Source organism: Mauremys mutica, chromosome 2 (assembly GCF_020497125.1).
Source record: "Mauremys mutica isolate MM-2020 ecotype Southern chromosome 2, ASM2049712v1, whole genome shotgun sequence".
In the NCBI taxonomy this organism is placed as follows: Eukaryota; Metazoa; Chordata; order Testudines; family Geoemydidae; genus Mauremys; species Mauremys mutica.
The window spans coordinates 88,219,887-88,238,874 of NC_059073.1; the positions used below are offsets into that span (position 1 = coordinate 88,219,887).

Sequence of the window (18,988 nt, forward strand, 5' to 3'; positions counted from 1 at the left end):
GCTACTCACAGTGCAACGCTCCGGAAGTTGACACTAGCCTTGGTACTGTGGATGCAGTCCGCTGACTTAATGCACTTAGAGCATTTTGTGTGGGGACACACACAATCGACTGTATAAAAATGATTTCTAAAAAAACAACTTCTATAAATTCGACCTAATTTCGTAGTGTAGACATACCCTCAGTGTGTATGGAATCAGAGAGTTCAACTGTCAAATTCTAATGAATTGGTAATAATAATACTGAGCATGTGTGAACTGAGATAGTTTTCAAATGCTTATGACCTTTGAGTGGTTTTTCACAGGAACAGAAAAAGGCACCTCACTGATACCAAGGTGACTACCTCTCTCCTCACACCAAATTTCAGGCCTTTGCTCCAAAGTAAGGAGGCGCTAGAGCTTCTCAGCAAAAAGGTTGTAAGAATTTTTAACAATTGACTAAACTATGTCTTTTCCCCTAATCTTGTTCTTGGAAACAGCTGAACCATTTTTTTTGGAGCTTAAGCCCTGTGAGTGCCACCTCTCACTCCCCTCCCCCACCCACTCCCTAAAAAAAGCCATCCTGAGGCAGACATCTTGTATGGAAGATTTCAGACCAAATAGTTAAAGTTTGTCAAAGTTATCAGCAACTGAAAACAGGGTTTTATAACGGGAATTGTCAGACATCCTCAACAGTAATAGGCAGAGCTGGTAACACCATCTATAATATACCCCCTCCCACAGAGGGGAAAATTAATGAGTAGCTGATCCTTGTGTGTATAACTCAAGTGTTTGTGCAGCACTCTGGTGGTCTAAAGAGATGGAAGTTTCTTCCACATTCCACAGGATCCTAAAAGAAGGCTCCAATCCAAGCCCAGAAGCCTCCACAGCAATGAAACAGCCCCACAGCCAGAGCTAGCGGGCATGGGCCAGTCGTGGGATTTCTTTGCCATGTAGACACACCCTTAGTTGTCTTGTGCTCTATGCCTGTGCCTATCAGCCCTTGCTGCTCTACCCTGGCTCACTATACTCCTGAGGGAATTCTGCACCAAAAAAAATAAAATTAAATTAAAATCTGCACACAATATTTTAAATTCTGCAAAATTCTGCGTATTTTATTTGTTAATAAATAAATGTGGAGGTTCCAGCATAGCAGTAGGGAGCGCAGGCCACTGGCTGCACGGAGATCATCCTGCAGCCCTTCTCTCCCCACCAGACACAGAAATGGTGGTGAGGCTGCATACAACCATGACACAGTGCAAGGGCCAGGCCTGCCCCAGAAATACCGCAGGGCCCTGCTCCTCCATGCCAGGTATACCAAGATAAGCAACAGTGACAGAGTTTTGCACACATGCCTAGCCCTGACCCCTGATCCAGGTGTAGGCAGGTAGGCTCAGCCTGGAAGGATCCAAGTGTGGAGGGGCTTGATGTGGGGTGAGAGAGTTCTGTGTGGGGCAATCTGGATGGGAGTCTGGGGGGATCCGGATGCGCAGGGGCTTGTTGGTGAGTTTCTCTGCCGGGGGTGGGGGTGGGGGGATCCAGGTGAAGGTGGTTGAGACTTGGCAGGGGTTTTTTTTTTTGGGGTGTGGGGAGATCAGCAGTGGTCTGGGTGTAGCTGGTTGGGGCTCAGTAGGGTGTGTGGGGGGGCTCACCAGAGTGGTCCAGATGCAAGGGGTGGGGCTCATTGGGGTGGGAGTTCAAGTGCAGGGGGCTCAGCGGGGGCTGGTCTGTGTGCAGGGGTGAGTGTCCAGATACAGGGGGTGGGGGGTCAGGTGTGAGGGGATGTAGTGGAGAGTTGTAGGTGTGGGGGGTGAGGCTTGGCAGGGGGATCTGGATGCATGGGGTTTGGGCAGATGGGAGAGCAGCTACCCATATAGTGGCTGAGTGGTGGGGGCAGGAAGCGGGGCAGGCAGACTGCAGAGCTTTCTGCAGCTGGGGAGGTTTCTGGGCGTGGGAATTGGTCTGACTGGGACCTGGCTGCTCCTTGAAGGGGAAGAGGAAATTCCCATTGGCCTTCATCCCCAGCCCAGCCAGTACTAGCAGCTAAGCCTGGCACAGGGTAGGAGCCACCGACTGCGGCATTCCCAGCTCTTCCCCCACTCACAGTGATTTATCTTTCTGCTGGCTGCTCCTGGCACCCGAAACGACATGCCTGCACTGCTGGGGAGAGGCGCGTGACTGCTCTTGCAGCTTCCCTTTGCTTTCCCCATCACTTTCTGCAGAGGAAGCAAAGAAATCTGCAGGGTACATGAATCCTGTGTGTGTGCAGTGGCGCAGAACTCCTCCCAGGAGTATCACTATCAGCTTAGCTCCTAGCCACGCCAACAGGGCATTCCCCGGCTAGTAGATGTCCTTTCACACCCTCCCCCGCTTCAAGTGAAGAAACCCCCAGATTTCAGAGTCTCCTCATCAGTTACTACATCCTGAGGCTATATTATTAACTGCTGAGCAAGCAGAGGTCCCACAGGATTTGGGAGAGTGGATGCTCTTTCCCCTCTCCATGTTCACTGTGACATTTCTCTTCATCAATTCCCTAGACCGGAGAAGAGTCTGAGGTCTGGTGAAATACAGGAGGGAAGCAGAGTTATGGAAATGGTATCGTGGAAGTGTTTGATATGTACAGTACAGGCTAGGTACAGATTTACAGGCAGAGAAATTTCTCCACTTGCAAATTTAGGGCTATGACCTGCTCCACTTTGCTAGAACATTAATTCAGTATGAACTCTGAGGGAAGAATGTCACCTGCTTAAACACCACTTAGTATCTGTTAAGTCTGTCAAGGTAGTCACAACCATCACAAGCTACAGCAAAGGTGATAGTAATTTTTTTTAGTAGGCTTTGTAATGAGGGCTCTTGTATAACCAGCGCCCCATAAAACCAGTTGGAAATTGGGTGTATGTGTATGCACATTGTATTTTCCCTTTAAAAAAAGAAGAAACTGAGTCCAGGGCAGCTTGGTGTGTAGAAGTCTGTGTAGCTGGTTGCAACAAAATGTATAAACCGTGTCAAAACAGGAAGTACTAAGCTGCTTATTTTTCAAGTTACTCAAATAGCTCTCTGCTGATCCAGACAGTTTTGGGCTAGAAGAAATGCTCCCTCAAGAAATAAAGTTTTTAAATGAGTCTGGGTTATTTGATTTGCTCTGTCCTCGAGGGTACTACTAAAACAAGAGGAGATCTGCTTTTTTGCCTTCCATGATCTGGAGACACATGCTGAGAAAGCCTGGTTTACTTTTCAATCTTCTATGGCTATACTAATGCCAAGACTGAATGTTTAAGATTCCACTGTGCAAGTGACACAGCCAACTTGGTAATAATCATTTTTTCCCCCAAACCTCTTGAAAAAGCCACGAGTTTCATCAGGTGCAAACTGAGTCATAAGGGAAAGCATTTACCTGCCAGCACAGCATGGACTAGTTTAACATTTAGAAAACAAAATACACTCCACACCTTAAAACTTGGGGATGAGTCAGCGCTCTGTTTCTCAGTATATCCTCTGCTCTCCTCCCAAAGAGGTGCGTGTTTAGAGATGGAACCCTTAAGAACAGATGTCCTTTGCAGCATAAGAACTGTAATTTAACAGCATAACCACACAGGAGTAAGTTCATTCCGGCATTATGCCTGCTTCTAACATGGCAGACCCCAGAAAGACCCCCTGGGTCAGAAAGTTCATAGAGTTATCAGGGTTGGAAGGGACATCAGGAGGTCATCTAGTCCAACCCCCTGCTCAAGAAGATAACAGATATAGCCAGAGGGGGACGGTTAGGTGTAAGGAAGAGGGGGGGGACGGATACTAGATCGACAGGTCATACTGGTAGTACTGTGTCCCTACCGAGCGGGGTGAGAAGAGTGAGAGGAGCCCAACAGCAAAAGGTAGGATGTTTGTTCACCAATGCGAGAAGCTTAGGTAATAAAATGGAGGAACTGGAGCTCCTGGTCCAAGAATTGAAACCGGATATCGTAGGAATAACCGAAACATGGTGGAACGATAGCCATGACTGGAGTACAGGTATGGAAGGGTATGTGCTGTTTAGAAAAGACCGATGCAAAGGTAAAGGTGGGGGAGTAGCATTGTATATCAATAATGAGGTGAAATGTAATGAAATAACTAGCAATGCAATGGTTAATACGGAGTCTGTGTGGGCAATGGTCACATTAGGGAAGAAAACTACCAGAGCCTCACCCGGGATAGTGATTGGGGTGTGCTATAGACCGCCGGGATCTAGCTTGGAGACGGATAGAGAGCTCTTTAATGTTTTTAAGGAGGTAAACACTAATAGGAACTGCTTGATCATGGGAGACTTTAACTTCCCAGATATAGATTGGGAAACAAATGCTAGTAATAACAATAGGGCTCAGCTTTTCCTAGACGTGATAGCTGATGAATTCCTACATCAAGTGGTTGCTGAACCGACGAGGGGGGATGCCATTTTAGATCTGATTTTGGTGAGTAATGAGGACCTTGTTGAGGAAATAGTTGTAGGGGACAACCTTGGCTCGAGTGATCACGAGCTAATTCGTTTCAAAATTAATGAGAGGATAATTAATATTGCATCTGAGACTAGGGTTTACGATTTCAAAAGGGCTAACTTTACTAAATTAAGACGACTAGTTAGGGAAGTGGACTGGACCAACATATTTAGGAATCTAAAGGTAGATGACGCCTGGGGTTACTTCAGGTTGAAATTGCAGGAGTTGTCAGAGGCATGTATCCCGAGAAAGGGAAAACGGCTCGTAGGTAGCAGTTTTAGACCGAGCTGGATGACCAAGCGTCTTAGAGGGGTCATTAAGAAAAAACAGAAAGTGTACCGGGAGTGGAAAATGGGAGGGATCAGCAAAGAAACCTACCTTATTGAGGTCAGAGGGTGTAGGGATGCAGTGAGAAAGGCAAAGCGACGGGTGGAGATGGACCTAGCGAAGGGGATTAAAACCAATAGCAAAAGGTTTTTTAGCCATATAAATAGGAAGAAAACCAAGAAGGAAGAAGTGGGACCGCTTAAAACTTTAAACGGAGTGGAGATTAGGGATAATCTTGGAATGGCACAATATCTGAATGAATATTTTGCCACGGTCTTTAATGAGGCTAATGAAGGGCTAAGGAATAGTGATAGAGGGACCGATGGGAATGAAGATATGGGGGTAGACATTACGGTATCTGAGGTGGAGGCCAAACTTGAACAGCTTAATGGAAGTAAATCGGGGGGCCCGGATAATCTTCATCCTAGAATATTAAGGGAATTGGCGAGTGATATTGCTAGCCCGTTAGCGATGATTTTTAATAAATCTCTAAATTCGGGGATTGTACCGTTGGACTGGAAATTAGCTAATGTAGTTCCTATATTCAAGAAGGGGAAAAAAAGTGACCCGGGTAACTACAGGCCTGTTAGTTTAACATCTGTAGTATGCAAAGTAATGGAAAAATTTTTGAAAGAGAGAGTGGTTAAGGAGCAGGAGGCCGATGACAACTGGGATAGATTACAGCATGGATTTACGAAAGGTAGATCGTGCCAAACCAATCTGATCTCCTTCTTTGAGAAAGTAACAGATTTTTTAGACAAGGGAAATGCGGTGGATCTAATATATCTGGATTTCAGTAAGGCGTTTGATACGGTACCGCATGAGGAATTATTGGTTAAATTGGAAAAGATGGGGATCGAAATGAAAATCCAGAGGTGGATAAGGAGTTGGTTAAAGGGGAGACTGCAGAGGGTAGTACTGAAAGGGGAACTGTCGGGTTGGAGGGGGGTTACCAGTGGAGTTCCTCAAGGTTCGGTTTTGGGTCCTATTTTATTCAATCTATTTATTGCTGACCTGGGAACCAAGAGTAGGAGTGGGCTGATAAAGTTTGCGGACGACACCAAGTTGGGAGGTATTGCCAATTCGGAGAAGGATCGGGATATCCTCCAGGGAGATTTGGATGACCTTGTAAACTGGAGTATTAGTAACAGGATGAAATTCAATAGTGAGAAGTGTAAGGTTATGCATTTAGGGATGACTAACAAGAATTTTAGTTATAAGCTAGGGACGCACCAGTTGGAAGTAACGGAGGAGGAGAAGGACCTGGGAGTCCTGGTTGATCGTAGGATGACTATGAGTAGGCAATGTGATGTGGCCGTTAAAAAAGCTAATGCGGTCTTGGGTTGCATTAGGCGGGGTATTTCTAGTAGGGATAAGGAAGTGCTAGTCCCGTTATATAAGGCGTTGGTGAGACCTCATTTGGAGTATTGTGTGCAGTTTTGGTCTCCCATGTTTAAGAAGGATGAGTTAAAACTGGAACGGGTACAAAGAAGGGCCACTAGAATGATCCGAGGAATGGAAGGCCTGTCGTATGACAGGAGACTTGAGGAGCTCGGTTTGTTTTCCTTAACCAAAAGAAGGATAAGGGGAGATATGATTGCACTCTTTAAATATATCAGAGGGATAAATACCAGGGAAGGAGAGGAATTATTTCAGCTCAGTGCTAATGTAGACACGAGGACAAACGGATATAAATTGTCAGTCAGGAAATTTAGGCTTGAAATTAGACGAAGGTTTCTAACCATCAGGGGAGTGCAATACTGGAACAGCCTACCGAGGGAAACAGTAGGGGCGAAGGACCTCCATGACTTTAAGATTAAGCTAGATAAGTTTATGGAGGAGATGGTATAATAGGATAACGGGCTTAGTCAATAGGTCAATTAAGTGCCAAACTGGTACTTAATTGGGTCAAATTGGGTCAATAATATGATATTCTTAACCTCTTTCAGAGGGTGTGGCTGGAGAGTCTTGCCCGCATGCTCGGGGTTCAGCTGACCGCCATATTTGGGGTCGGGAAGGAATTTTCCTCCAGGGCAGATTGGCAGTGTCCCTGGAGGTTTTTCGCCTTCCTCCGAAGCATGGGGCAGGGGTCGCTTGCTAAAAGAGTGGGTAGATTGGCTAATGTGGCCTGCATCTTGCAGGAGGTCAGACTAGATGATCATAATGGTCCCTTCTGATCTTGAATTCTATGATTCTATGAAGGCAGGACCAATCCCCAATTATTTATTTAGCCCCAGAGCCCTAAATGGCCCCCTCAAGGATTGAACTCTCAACCCTGGGTTTAGCAGGCCAATGCTCAAACCACTGAGCTATGTGAGAGACACAGGGGTAGGACTGTAGACATCTTCCATTGGAATAGTCTCCACTCTTTTAGTGGTTCAAGTGGAAGCTAGCAGAGCTCAAACATTGTGTGGTGGTGGCTTGGGAGACAGCAGGACAGAATAGCTGGAAAATGCCCCGAATGAGCATATTTCTCCTACAGCCACCATCAGCTGGACTCCTAGGGTGCAGTGAGAGCTCAGTGATAGTGGATCTGCCTCCCACAGTGGATTTTAAAGTAGTCCCTGAGCTTTTCAGGGTCAGGTGTGTGTGTATGGGGAAATTACTCCTACATCTTGCTAGGTTCTAAATTAAGTGTATCAAATCAGAAGAGGGACCTGTGCATCATTATGGACATCTCAGTTAAGACCTATTTAATGTGCAGCTGCAATCAAAAAAGCTCCCAGCATTTTAGGATTAATGCTGGCTGAAATGGGGGATTTCCGGTTTGTGGGACATTTTGATATTTGCAAAGTGGGTTTCAGTTCAATGCAGAATGAATTCTGGAGAAATGCAATCCAAGTACAGCAGAGTATTCAGAAGTGGCTGAAAGTATTTTTTTGGAAGGAAGCTACATAGCAAATGCTCGTTAGGAGTGGAGGGTGATTAGAAGTGGAAGAGTAGGTAGGAATAAGGGGAGAGTGGTGAGACTCTGGAAAGGAGGACATGGAGGTGAGTGACAAAGGGACTGGGGGAAGAATGGGGGCAGGTACACCTGTCAAGTCCACATTCCTCCCCCATGGGAGCCGGAGTACAGGGGCTCCCCTATCTACAGAGGTCTGACCCCCCCCTTCATGTGAGCTAAGTTCTGGAGGGAGCCTGCCTATGTGAAGGTCTGAGCCCCTCTCCCTACACAAGCTGGGTTCGTTGCCCTCTGCAAGTGTCGGAGCCCCATGCCTTGCCTCCCACACATGGGTCAGGCTCTGGAGGGCCTCTACACATGTAAGGGGTTCTGACTGCACCACCTCTGACCCCCTAGGTTCTGAAGGGGCTTGCCGTCCAGGGGATGTCTGAGCTTGTCTCCATGTGAGCTGGGATTTACAGTTGGGGGACTGAAAGTAGCATGCAGCCTTCCAGTAATCCAATCTGTGACATGAATGCAGCAGCACAAGGCAGGAGACAACAAAGGAGCAATTTCCTACAAGTTAGTGTCTTCTATAGTGCCAACCACTGCCTTAAGAGGACAGGAAGCAATGGGCGAGCTAGAAACGTTGAAGGGGGGTGCCTTAGGTCTTTTGGCTGGGACAGTCCCTTTTTTAAGCTCTGTCCCAGCCATCCCAACGTTTCTGGCAAAAGTGAGCATTTGTACCAAAGTGGCTCTTGATCAGTTGGCAAAAGCCAATGGGACAAATGCCCACTTTTGTCAAAAAAGTGGGGTGTGGAGAAATGTGCAGTGATGCCAGCCCCCCGCAGGGCTCAGGCAGGGTTCAGGTGGGCGACTCGGGCCAGCCCCGCGGTGGGGAAGGGAATGAAGAGGGGAGGAGGACTCAGGCTAGCCCCACTCAATGTTCCATTTTCCCTTTGGGAAATATAGTCACGCTAGGTGGGCTACATGTTGCAGGAAAAGGTAGGGCAGAAGGTAAAGAAGGAGACACACACCAGTCTTCTCTCATTTGCTTAAAGTTACTGTAACAACTATGTAATAAAACTGCCAAGGTTGTGGGGCATAGACCATGGATAACATTTCTCCCACCAGCCCTGTTAACAGCTATACTTTGCAAATGTTTCAAAGCACAACCGTTATCCCCATTCCACTATAATAAAGTGTGCAGGAGAGCAGGGGGTGGGGAAGAACACTGAGTAATCACACAGGGGAGAGGCCACTGGACTGGGACTATACCTAGCTTGGCTGCTGGCCTGCTGGGTGACTTTGGGCAAGTCCCTTCACCTCTTTGTGTCTCATTTTCCCACCTGTAAAATGTGGATGCTGTAGAGTTTAAGATCTGATAAAAAGCGCTATATATATAAAAAATAGGCAGATATTTTTTGATTAACCACCGACCACCACAGCATATCAGCTGCAAACCTACATGAGGACAACTGTCTAAATGAGCATTAGCTCCTACCAACAAACATTTCTCTGTTTAAAAAAAATTCTAGGAAGTTAAATAGCAAAACCCTTGTTAACACACAGTTAAGATTTCTCAGTAATAGCTTGTGGCCTGCCAGAACATCAAGTTCAGCAAAACTCATACTTCTGACGACGGAAAAATACAGAGTTAAATGTAGATGCAATTTTAACTTTGCCCGCCTGGAGCTGGCTCTAGCCATTGGGAGTTAGTCGCAAGCACTCCAGCTGCAATCATGGTCTTAGGTGCTGCTGTATTGAATGGTGGAGGAACAAGTTGGAGTAGCATTGAAGATCCAGGTCTGAGTCCCCCACATGTGTTCACTAAAGAGGCGCATTTGTACCTTAAGGCTCCAGCCTGCATCATTTCACTACATAATTATTTAGGGCTCTTTGTGCCACGGGTATTGTCAGTAGTGAGGAGGGACATGAGAGCAGTCTGGATTAACTGATGAGTAGGGGAAGTACTGGGTTTAAGTGGTATCCTGTGTAAAGGGGGTATAAGAGGGTATGAAGTGGTTGTTAAATTTTACAAGCATGGTATTCTGTCAGGGCTGTAGGCTTCTTGTTTTAGTGCAAGGCAAGTGCAGCTAGTGACTGTCCTTTACAATGAAAAGGCAGAGTGAGAGTATGTGTGTTTTGGAGGGCAGAGTTAAAATGGCATGGATGTTATTCTTTACTTTAACCCTGCCCTCTTTGAAAGATGCCCCACTACAGCCTGCAGTGGTGGAAGTAGTGTGTAATAGAGTGGAACCCATCCCTTGTGAGCACCCCCTGGTCGAGCATGTGCATGCCTGCAATTTTCTCGGCTCATGGTGCCCCGTCGGTCGCTGCACTTGTCAGGCAAGTCCTTGGTGACTCAGCCCTCCAGCTGAGTCACACTCTGTCCATGTGAGAAAACTAAACAAAACAAACCCCTTCTGGGGCACACTGTGCAACTGGGCCTATGTCCTGTAGCCCCCCCTGGGCTCAGTCCCTTCACAGTCCAACAGGACCCATCCTGGTACCTCTCCGTTGGCAATGTCCCTGTAGCTTTCCCTGATCTCAGGCCTCATTGGTCAGATGAAGGACTAATCTCAGTACCCTAGTTGGCCATTTTATGTGCAAAGGTTTCTGCTGTGGGATGGAGCAGCACCGCCTAGGGCTTCCTTCCTGGAGGCTCTTTGTCTGCCCTTTAGTCATCTAATCCCAGCTCAGCTCCCTTCTTGGGAACAAGTCCACATACAGTCCCTTCCCTGGGTCTGTCTAAACTCCATTCTCTCAGGTCACTGCCACTTCCCCAATGGCTGGGGGAACCGGGAGGGGGGGAGAGAATCTGGGTCCCAGCCCACGGACCCTTTAAGTAGCAGCCACATGCCACATCCATTTAACTGCTTTTCACTGGAACACTTCTCTGTAGCCTGTCTGAATTGAGTCATGGCAGCCCATCAGAAGCTATTCCCTCATTTCCCCAGTCCCTGCCAGCACCTACCTGCCTCAGCCCCTACAGCCAGTCAGGAGCACCTCTTGCTCCCCCAGTCTCTGCAAGCAGACTGAACTCATTCTGTCTACCCCTGCAGCCCCTTTTATATGAGCCTGCTGGGCCTTCATTGGCTGCTCCTTGAAGCCTCTCTGATGGGCTGCTTCCCTGCAACTACTCTGGCCCACTTGGAGGACATCTCCACTGCTCCTTTCCTGGGATGGGTGTGGCAGGACCCTGAAGCCCCAGCAAGGGGCCTCTGGGTCTAGTCCAGCCCATTACAAAGTGATTAAAGCTCTGTGATAATTCCTCCAATTCATTATACTATAATTCCTAAGAGTTGTATGCACAAACTGGGGGTCAAATGCTAGGATTGTATTATAACTCCCACTGATTTCAAGATCAGAATCAAGGAGAATTCCCTAACAGCTGTTATAGCAGACTGACTGCTCCTGTCAGGTGATAGCTGATTGGTGGAGGATTTTCACCCTCTGGTCATCCTAGGACCACATTTCCTAGGCTGCTGCCTCCAATGTCTATCATGATAATTTTACCCCTGACAGATAGGCCAGTCTTGTATACTGTGTGAGGAGGAGGGGAGGGAGATGATCATGTGCCCAAGGTACTAAGAACTAGGGCTCACTGCTACTGGCCTGTAGGTGAATTATCCCCAAATGCCTTTTTGGGGGAGGGGCAAGATGGAGGAATGTCAAGTTCTGCTTCAAACATTCCTGAATAACCAAAGTCTGGCTAGACAGCTTGATACCCTTATTGTTCCAGTGAGTGAGTGCTGTGCAACAACCAGTGCCTCCAACACCTTCCACCCGAGATGTGCCTCATGATGTGCCACATCACGAATATCCAGACAACCAGAAAAATGCGATCAAACATGGGTGGGTAGCACACTGAAGCTACAGACTTAGCTTCCTTTCATGAGCCCTAGACTGATAGCCCTCAAGATCATACTACTCCATCCACAGAGCAGTTAACAATGTAAACCTTTTCACAGCAGAAAATGATGTATCCTCACATTTAAATACAACTATACCAAAGATAATTCAGTCCTCATATCCATTCAGCCCTTGAACACTCTTTTGAGTGTTGTGTATCAAGTTTGATTAAGATAAGAGCACTTGTCCACTACTCTACCCCCAGTTCTTCTATTAACTCATGTCACAGACTGCTGACCATTATTAGATGGTATTAGTTTTTGATCACTATAGATCTGAGCTGGTTTCGAACTGGCCACATAGAAGCAAAATACTCTGGTTGAGGAAAAAGGAGCATGCGATTGGATACAATGTTCCTCTTCAAGTTTAGGGGCATAGGTCAGATAAAAAACCCTCCATTTTAACCTGAAATGCTCAGTTATAGCAGATACAGGGCACTCTAACACCTTCAGCTTTAATAATTACAGGTTCCCTCTCATAAAAATTCTAGCCATTGCCTAGCATGAGATCCTATTGTCTCTCCACCTTAGCAAATACAAGCCTGAATGAAAGTACATCACTGATGTTTATCCTTAGTTTTGATGAGTCATATTTCAATCTGAAAAAAAAATTGCGATTGAACTGTCACTCAGAGTAATATGGTCAAATTTTAAATAAGACATGACATTTCTACTGTCAGGACATTTCATTCTCACTGTGCTGTTGTGCTTTATGACTGAATCCTGTCCCTATGAAGGATAGATGTGCTTCCAAACCTGGCAGATCTTGTGTGAAGTCTTCTGGCAATTTAAACATCTGTTTAATGAGTTCTTCCTGGCAGAGCTATTCTGTTTATGGTCTCTGGTACTCTTGTTGGTAAATCATCATGTATAGCAAGCATTGTGTATCTTCCTTTACGGAATCTGTAACATCAAGATGAAGTGGGAGAGAGACTTCAGTTACCAAAAGGGATTTGTTAGCCACCACATGCACTAAGTTCTATGGTAACTGCACATTTTTTAATATTAAACCTCTAATGTGTTTTAGAAAGTAGAACACAATATTTCATTACAAAGAATTAACTTAGCATTGCAGTTTTTACTCCATTATTTCTGCAATGCAAAATAAGAAATAGTTATTCTGTGGTTTTACCCAAACTTATCAGAAAGTATGTGATGTAATAGCTCATGGAGGGTTCTTATTTGAGATATGATGCTGAAATTGAATAGTTATAGACAGACGGAAGGTGGCATCTTTGCAAATTGGTCTACATTTAATTTGAATAATCCCCATGGGCCAGAATCTGCGACCTTTATTCTTGTTGAATATTGCTTTACTTCAGATAGTCCCATACAAAGCAGAGGGTGGCAGAATCTAGCCCTAAACTGTCATTTCTGAATGACTGTACTATGACTATGCAACTTGCTACACTAAGCAGCATCTAGGACTCAATTTTTTTCATATTGTGCTAGCAGACAAGCTGTTCCCCCCGAAGCATCATCTGAAATGGAAAATGTAACATTCTAATGAGAGGGGTGAGGGGGAATTCAAAAAGCAGAGAAAACAGGATTAGGAAACTCCTTTAAAAATCAAAAGAGAATTAGAGTCTGATTTAGCTTTCCTTCTTTCCTCCCACTCTCCTCAGCTCACTGCTTCCACATAAAAAAACCCTAACCCCCAAAACAGTCCTGTTCTGATAGATTGTTTATCCTCAGAGGCTGAACACAGCCACTTCCTCCCAGCTTGCATGGAAGCTAATGTTGTTACAAAGCAATATAAAACCTCAGTGGCCGGGGAAAGAAGGAGAAAGAGAAGCTATAAAGGGAAATGATGCGGAAGCCCACCATAGCATTTCACTTTTATTTTTCAAATTGTAGCAGTTCAATAGTCAATTTTGTTGTTTCTATTACAGCTCCTTGTATTTAAAAGGTACAGTTTAAGGTTTCAGTATAAATTCATTTGAGCATTAATTCAGATTAACTCAGTAATAACCACATCCTGGGCTAACGAAGGCAGAGACTCAATTGTTTATTAGCCCAGCATGCTTGAATTACTATGTGCCCAGGTGCCTTCTCCTGTGGGAAAATTTGCATGGGAGGGTTAAGTGGAAAAAGTCTCCACAACATTTTCCTCCTGGAGGTTTCTTCATATTCATTCTGTCAAGAGACTGGGGTTTGGCCCCAACATGACATCTCTGTGTCCCTGGCACTGCACCTCTTAGATGGAGATCCCAGCTGAGCTGGGCACTGCAAACCAGACACTGCAGGGTCCAGGAATATGGCAAAGCTGAAAAAGGCAGCCAGAGGGGGAGAAAGTTCCATGAAGGGCCTTATTATAACTGGTGGATACTGCATGTGCAGGAACATGCTTTCCCTCTTCTCACTCCTTTCCTCTGAAACAAGCAACTTCAACAGTAGAGAGAAGATGAGAAGCCAAACCAGCCATGCTTGTCATCAACATATGAATGTAGAGGTCTGAAGGCAATGGCCAAATCAGGCCATGACACGTCTACACTAGCGAACTCACAGAGGCACAGCTGTACCGAGACAGCTGTGCCGCTGTAAGATCACTTGTGTAGCCTCTCTATACCGACGCAGAGAGCACTCCCGTCGACGTAATAAAATCACCTCAACAAGCGGTGCTAGCAATATCAGTGGGAGAAACTCTCCTGCTGACATAGCGCTATGCACACTGCCACTTATGCCGGGGAAATTTAGGTCGCTCAGGGGTGTGCTTGTCCCCAACTCTGAGCGACAAAAGTTTTGACAATATAAGTGGTAGAGTAGACATGGCCTCAGAGTGTAGGCATCTGTAACGGAGAAATAACTACAGAACTGTTGATCAATACAGCATCCTTGCACTCCAGTTGGTGGAGGCAATTTCATTTCAAGGTATTTAGGGTTGCATTATTGTCATTAAACATTTCTGCGTGGGGAATTTCCATATGCCTTGCCCCTTGGGGACTTATTTACTTCTGTGGAAAGTGGAATGGTGCTTTACACCCAATTCAGCAGCATTTTAACACCTTCCACAAGTGTTAATGAATCCACAAGGTGCCAGGCAGTGGAAAAAAATCAGATCTAATGTATATATATGTCCTGCTACTAGTACATTGCATTCAACTTCATTAACTGAAGGGCATTTCTTCTGAGCTGTGTAATTCAGAGATTAATCTACACCTTTGAAATTTGTGCTATCCAATCAGCCTGCTAACTCTTTCTAGTCATCTTTATAAATAGCATTTGTCTTTGTATTGTCATTCAAACATGATTGGCCAGGCAGAGAGATTACAGACCTTGATTTTGCATCTCAATGAACAAGTGACTCATTCCCATCAAGAGTGTTCAGTGAAATGACTTTGATATATCAAAATTCTGTTCTGCCCAGTATCCCTTTAAACTCTGGTAGTTTTAGCATTTTTACTATCGTCAAGGAAACAGTTCAGGCAGAAATCCAAACCTGCCCAAACAGGCTACATCATAATTTTGCAGACTGAATCCAAGTATTGCAGACACAGATTGGCAGCAGACAAACTATCTTTGGGATTTGGTCCTCCAAGGCGACATTTTGCATCAAAAGATGTTATGACATGCTTCAGCTTGGCCAGTCAATATCAGAAGACCACCAATAAAAGAAGGAGAAGAGATGTTTTTCAGAGCTCTGGGAGCACATGCCCATAGAGAGAGGAGCCCATTTGATTTACTATTGTCGCAGTAAAATAATCTGATATCCAGGCACTCATCCCTATGTTATAGTAACAGAGGAATGGCCCCATTGGCAATGAGCTGGCCAAGAAAAACCTTACGTTAAATGAGCTTATTCCTAGAGTGGGAGAATGACAAAGAAGGGAGTATGTCACGAGCAGAGAAATGGATAAACATCCACATTCTGGGACCTATCAAATTTTCAAAAAAGATATCTTAATGGACCTTCTATGGGCCCACAGCTCAAGGAATTTGATTCCATCCAAGTCCATGCACAGACAAAATCTTTATAACTTTTAGCAGGGCCGCCCAGAGGATTCCGGGGGCCCGGGGTCTTCGGCAGCAGGGGGCCCCGCTTCGGCGGTAAGTCGGCGGCGGGGGGTCCTTCTGTTCCGGGACCCGCTGCCAAAGTTCCCCAAAGACCCACGGCGGGGACCCCCCTCCGCCAAATTACCGAGAAAGCGGGACCCGCCGCCAAAGTGCAGCCCCCACCGTGGGTCTTCGGGGCACTTCGGCGGCGGGTCCCGGAACGGAAGGACCTCTCCCCCCCGCCGAATTACCACCGAAGACCTGGCTGCACTCCGGCGGCGGGTCCCTCTTCGGCTGTAATTCGGCAGTGGGGGGGTCCTTCTATCCTGGAGAGGAAGGACCCCCCGCCAGCGAAGACCGGGAGCGAAGAAGCTCCAGGGGCCCGGGCCCCACAAGAGTTTTCCGGGCCCCCGGAGCAAGTGAAGGACCCTGCTCCAGGGGCCCCGAAAAACTCTTGTGGGGGCCCCTGCTGGGCCTGGGGTAAATTGCCCCACTTGCCCCCCCCCTCTGGGCGGCCCTGACTTTTAGCACAACTGGAAATCCCCGCCTCTCATGGCGTTTTAATAAAGACTCATAGATTTAAGGTCAGACGGGACCATTATGATCATCTAGTCTGACCTCCTGCACAATGCAGGCCACAGAATCTCACCCACCCACTCCTGTAACAAACCCCTAACCTATGTCTGAGTTATTGAAGTCCTCAAATCATGGTTTAAAGAACTCAAGGTGCAGAGAACATCCTAGCTGGCCATGATCTGGATCTGTTCTCTGTTAAAGTTAAAGTTGTTAGCTCAGACTAAGGGAGAGGAAAAAAAGTCTCCTATACATTACCAAAAGTAAAAGTACAAACATATCTGTAGGCAGTCTCCATGCTGCCATCATGCTTTATTCTTACTCCTTTCTGAGGCTGAAAGGCTTCCCAAGACTACATGACTCCAAATGGGATTCCTGTGAGCAACAGAAGCAATGGAGCAGACCCATCTTGCTTGCCTCCTGGAAATGGAAGGTTAGAATCTATATAAAAGCAACACAGGACATGAGGGTGAAAGCAATGGGCCTGTTCAACTTGTCACCCTTGAACAGTGGTTCTCAACCTATTTACCATTGTGGCCCACATATGCAGCTCTCTATGTGTTATATGGGCTGAATCCACACAATATATATACTACCTGTATGGCCCTGAAGATGGCACAACATGGGCTGCAGCTGTGTGCTGATTGGGCTGCAAGTGGCCTAGGGGCTGAGGGTTGAGAAACACTGCTCTTGAATCTTCAAAGGTGGAGGGAAAATTCAGAGGCCAGCTGGTTGTCACTCTAAAGGATAAAGTAAAGCCACTGTGACACTCCTCCAGCTGAGCACAGCATAACATAAGGTAGAATCCCAGAGCCTGTTTGAGGACTGCTCAGCAGAATCTTCTTTGAGGCCTGTGAACCTACAAGAGTTTTGCTTTCGTAACAAAATAGGACTAGCTACAGCATTTTTGCACACCTCCATTTACTTTTCAGTTTTTGCAGTATCATGGTAGGAGTGCCTCCACTTCCAAACCCAGGGATCTTTGATCTCAGGGCCTGTCGAGGAGGGAGGAAGGAAGGGTCATAGGTGCATTCACTTTGTCCTCTCTGCACCAAGACGGCAAGCAAAGTAGTTTGTTCTGATTTTAAAACACACAATTTGGATATTAGGTAAACAAAATCTCTCAACTATACAGCATATGGTGGTGGTGTGTGGACAGCAGGTCAGTTTGCTACAATTATTTTATTAATCAACCAATCATGTTCATGTCTGAAACATGAGTACTAAATCATAGTGCGGAAGAAAGTGTGTAACTTCTAATACACCAAACCATAGGTAAATTGTCAATTTGTTCACGGAGGAACCAAGGTGGCATGAAAAGTAAGCAGTCAGATATGTAAAACAGAAAATCATTCACAGGCAGGTGCAGCAATGCTTGGTACTGACTGAAAAGTGGAATCCTCTGTAGTCAAAGCTTTATTTGTTTGGGTTTCTTGCCCCCCTTACCCCAGACATTCTTCTACTTCTGCTGAGAGGCTTGCTTGAATGTAAACCAGCAGATTTTTCTTAATGTGTTGGCATAAAAATATGTACTTCACTTGTCAGTGAAAGCTTCCAGCTATAAACAGAGACGGTGACTCTGTGCCCCTTGGACAAGTTGACCTACACATGGAATCTGACAAAGCAGATGTTCAGATGTCTCAGAGGGTCCATCATTAAATTAATCAGAAATGGGCTAAATCCTTAAAATGAGGTGCCCAGTTTATTCCCAAGCAGTGCAACCCAGGCTTTAAGTCTCTCACTGGTAGAAATTACTCACTTTCCAACAAGAAATAGGAATACAGTAGTGTCAGATGCCCATAACCCCTGCAAGGGATCTAAAGCTGGCTGATGCTGGCTACAAAAAGAGGGGATGGTAGATGCCTGTTCACTGCACCTCCAAATGGAACTTCCATTTTAGGGCTCCTATGGAGCCCTAGCATAAAACAGAGCTGTCCACCTGCACTGTTTCCCAGGGGAGAGGGGGGAAGTGGATGGCCACCTGAAGGGAGCACAGAATGTGTGCGTACGCATGCGCACACACACACACACACAGTTTCCATGGCCTTTGGTATCAGAGAATCTGATTTTTAAAAATATCCCTCCCCAGTCTTTTTAGTAGCTAGAGGTAACACTTGCTCTTAGTGAAGAACAATAGAGCAAAAGCTTCAGGTTCTTTTTGTGCAAGGGCAACATTTGTTTTAAAGATTGGTCATTTACCTAGTTCACTTATGCAGAGGATGGAGTCAAGTTGCAAGAGGAAGGAGAAAGATTTCTTATGGAAATTTCTTATGGAAAATTTACCAGTTTTTCATTCTACTGCAGTGCGGATGTTGTTTGTAGGCATGCACTTAAAGAATGCTCCAGCTTGTCAAAGAACAGTCATCTTCCCTTTCCTCACATCTTACAACACAACATGCAAATAAATCATGCTGATGATGCATAGAAAAGAGTTCTGGTTTATATCAAAGGAATTTTTCAAAGTTAATGCATATCAAAAAGACATCTGAAGTATCCAAGTCACACAAAAATCTATTTTTAAATAAAGTATATCTACATATTTGTATAGAGGATCTCTCAGCTATGGCCTACATATCCCTCAACTGTAATTCATTGCTACAAGGTCTTTCACTCATTTTAGATCCTCTGTCTCACACAATCCTAGCATTAGCTCAGTTTTTAATGTGTCTCCGACAGACATTACCTCATCCATCTTGTCTCCCCAATTTTTTATTGGGCCAACTTTCACTGGTGAAAGAGACAAGCTTTGGAGTTTACAAAGAGCTTTTCAAATCAGACTTGTGTAAGCTCAAAAGCTTGTCTCTTTCACAAACAGAGGTTGGTCCAATAAAATCTTCACCCACCTTCACTCTCTA

At 45.6% G+C, this 18,988-nt stretch overlaps 1 long non-coding RNA gene across 1 annotated transcript in view; it reads right to left on the reverse strand.

Annotated features, from left to right (window-relative positions):
• LOC123364870 overlaps nucleotides 1-18,988 on the reverse strand; it is a 69,477-nt gene that overhangs the window by 44,272 nt on the left and 6,217 nt on the right. The window contains exon 2 of the long non-coding RNA XR_006577319.1: nucleotides 12,324-12,470. This is a non-coding gene — a long non-coding RNA (uncharacterized LOC123364870). The remainder of the gene's footprint in view (nucleotides 1-12,323; nucleotides 12,471-18,988) is intronic.